We start from the raw sequence: 3,923 nt of genomic DNA, 5'->3' as shown, positions 1-3,923 counted from the left end.
TTACGATTTCTATGTGATATAAAAAGTTGTGAAGCGAGCGACCGCTTCTCTGAAAAAAGCCTTTTGTAGACATACAGGAAAAGCGAACACACATACATACATACATACATACATACATACATTTTCGCTTTTATATTTATAGATTAGAAGAAGCTTGAACCTTCACTCTTCAAAAAACTCTCACTTAGAAGTGACTTAATATCCATTGCTCTATGCATCCATAGCTAAATATTGTGAGAATGACACCTAAGATGAGGATGACATGATATAACAGAAGGCAGTTTGGTTGGAGAGAGAGAGAAAAAGAAAAATAGTAGTAGGAAGATGTGCTCGAACGCGTAATGTGAAGGAGGAAAGAAAAAAGTAACTTTTTTTTTTTTTGCCGATGTTCAATCGTTCGACCGGAAGTTTGGAATGTTAAAATTAAGTGAAGTCAATCCAACTGATACGATGACTTGCAAAAATGGTGATACAAAAAAAAAAAGCAACCCTTCTTTGTAGAAAACTGCCCAGTTTAGGGTGAAAGAATTAATGTTTTGGGCCAATTTTTCGATATTTGTCGTCCAAAGGGTCAAGCTTTAAAACAATACCGATTTATTTATTTATTTTTTTATTTTTTTTTTTTTATTTTTTTTTTTTTATTTTTTTTTTTTTTGAGGATCCGTCGCTTCTGTTGAAAGTGTTTGTGAGACATACAAAAACACACACACACACACACACACATTTGTCTTTTATATATTAGACTAGCATGGGTACCTGGTGTTGCCTGAGTGTGGAGAGGTGTGGGTGAGATTAAAATAACAGTAGGCACACCGGGTGGAGAGAGGTGTTTAAAAAAAGAAAAAATGGTAGTAGCGGAGGGAGGAAATAAAAAAAACAGTAGGCAGGTTGGAAAGAGGTGTTTAAAAAAGAAAAACAAAAAAAACCTGTGACGCAAAGGCGGAAAAGAAAGTGAAAGAAAATCTGACGTCTTACCAATGTTCCATGATGCGACCAGAAGTCGAAAGCGTTCAAATTAAGCATAGTCAATCAAAAAGAAAAGTCCGACACCTCCCAGCAGAAAACTGTCCAGTTGAGGGTAAAGGAATTAATGTTTTAGGCCAATTTTTCGATATTTGTTGTCCGAAGGGTCGAGCTTCAAAATTATATTGATCTTGTCGCCTCTGTCGAAAATTTTTGTGAGACAAACAAACACACGCATACCAACACATTTTGCGTTTTATATATATATATATATATATATATATACTAAGGGGTCCGGGTGTTTGGAGGTGTGTATTGGGGGAGGGGGATTAGATCAAAACAACCCTGTTTTTAAAAAAAAAAACGTTGGCCGGGTGTTTGGAGGTGTAACAGAAAAAAAAAAAGTTTTAATAGGAAGGTAGGCTGGAACCTTGAAGCCTTGAAGCGAAGGTGAAATAGAAAAAAAAATGAGACCTAGCCACGAGGGGAGAGAAAGTGATAACTGTTATAAGTTAACGTTTATAAAGTGAAATATACAGGTGTGAGAAAGTTTAAGTCAGTTTTGCGCTGCAAGCCAGTTTCTATTTTCCCACGCGCATCATTCGCTTTTCCAAGATGTGGCAATAGAAAAATCTCAAAAATAGCTCGTAAAAGTCGGGCAACTTAAATAGCCACGCCCCCTGTTCTTAAGTCGTAGATATTATGATTTAGACAGCATATAAAAAGTTTTAAGGAGTGAGCCGACCGAGAAGCCCAACGAAAAAGGTCTTTTGCGGACATACACAAAAATGCACACACACATTTTCGCTTTTTTATATATATACTAGCGGGGGGGGGGGGGGGTACCCGGCGTTGGCAGGGGTGTGGGTGTTAATCAAAACATAAGAATAAGCGAAGTAAATATTTTTAAATATTAAAGAGTAAATTATTAAATATTTTATATAAAATAAATGTTAAAGCTTTAAAAAATCAAAAAAACACAAAAAAAAACTAACGTAAATCAAACGATTTTTTTTGTTTTTGTTTTCCCGATTTAAAAAAAAAAAAAAAAAAATTCCTTTCATTTTGGCAATTGTTTTGTTAAAAATTATTATAGAAGTTGGTGACACGGTCAATGCAATACACCGCTGATGCAATTCTCTATCTATATAAAAGAGCCAGGTACGTCCAAGGATGGAGTACTGTTGACACATCTGGGCAGGAGCTGCTAGAAAGGACTTGTCCTGCCTTGCTAGAGTTCAATAAAGTTCACAATAGACTTTGTAGCCTCATAGATGTCCTTTTCTCTTCCCTGCAACCTCTATCTATAGAGATGTTGCGAGTTTGTCTCTGCTTTATTGTTATTTTCATTGCAAGTGCTTGACTGAGCTTCAATCTATGGTCCCTCCCTCGTCAAACTTTCACAAGAAACACTCGTCTAGCTGAAAACACTCTCAATAATTCCCCCCACTCTTTATCTGTGCCTAAACCTAAATGTAGATTCCATGAACAAAGCTTCTTTCTTAGAACTACACGCCTGTTTCCTGCTTTCCAGCTGACTACAATATGGTTATCTTCAAGTCCAATGTAAACAAGTTCTTGATAAACCATTCCCCTTAAGTTAACAAATTTACTGAATTTCCATTTCTGACAATTGCTATATTGTCCAATTGACTACTGTACACTCTTTAACCCTTATCCTCGAGTGACCCCTGAGCCTTGATAAATTCCAGCAAAAACCTAACAGCCAGCTGTGGTTCTCTCCAGAATGTGCTGCTGCCATTGTGCACAAAAATCACTATTTCCATTGCTTCCAATGTAATAGATGTACTGAAATTAAAGCCGCCTTCAGGACTGCCAGCAACCACTGCAAAAAGTATAATAAAGAGTGTGCTCTAACCCAACCATAATCAATGGACCTGAGGTAATCTTGTCAGCATCGGACAAAGCCAAACTCTTTGCCAAGAAATTTGCAGCTAATTCTACCCTATGCGATCAGGGCCGCCAACCACCAGTATTTTCTCCTGTATCTGAAAACACGCTATGCAACATACAAATATCTGTGTGTGATTTTGCCAAACTAATCAAAAACCTTGATTCCAGTAAAGCAACTGGTCCTGACGACACTACAATTATAGTGCTGAAAAAGCTTCGATTAGAACTAGCTCCTATACTTACAAAACTGTTTAAACATTGTCTTTAGCAGAATTGCTTCCCAACACTCTGTAAAACCTCATCAGTGTGACCCGTATTTAAAAAGTCAAGTGATAGGTCATCTCCCTCTCAGTACAGACCAATAAGTCTTCTGTTCGTCATGAGTAGGGCTATGACAACAGCATAATCTTTTCATTGTTTTGACTCTCGAGTATATATCCGACATAAACACAAGTAATCAACCGAGAACCACATCACTCTACATAAAAACATATAAGATATCAATGGATATATACCTGAGTATCAAAACAAGGAAAAGAATTAGTCCTCACGCGAAAGAGCAGGACACAAAATGTTTTAAATAATAATAGAATAACAATAACAAAGACTTTCGCTGGTGAGGACTACTATTGAGCATAACCAGTTATACAGTCCTTTTGAAATTTTAATCTCTATTTTTCTCGTTATCTACTGAATATTTTTAATGAAACCTATCTGAAATATGTTCCTTATTAAATTGTAAAGATTTTCTATTCTGAAAGAAGTTTAAAAAAATTTAATCTAAAAAAGTTATTTTAAAGTTTTTGTTAAAAAAAATCAGATTTTCTTATTATTCAGACATGTATGACAAAGAGGGGGTTGCAAAAAAGAGTTGTGGTTGAGGAGAAATACAAACTGAAATAGAGAGGAGAGTTTTTTATAAATACATGCAAAACCACATTCATTTTTTTTTTAATCTAAATTAATAAGTTAAATAAAATATAATCTTAAAAAGATACGATGCAAGTTAGAAAAGCATTTCATCCAAGGCATGAAAATTGTTAAAC

This window comes from Euprymna scolopes, chromosome 22 (assembly GCF_053919585.1).
Source record: "Euprymna scolopes isolate OS-2025 chromosome 22, ASM5391958v1, whole genome shotgun sequence".
In the NCBI taxonomy this organism is placed as follows: Eukaryota; Metazoa; Mollusca; class Cephalopoda; order Sepiida; family Sepiolidae; genus Euprymna; species Euprymna scolopes.
Note: the sequence above shows the minus strand (reverse complement) of the source record.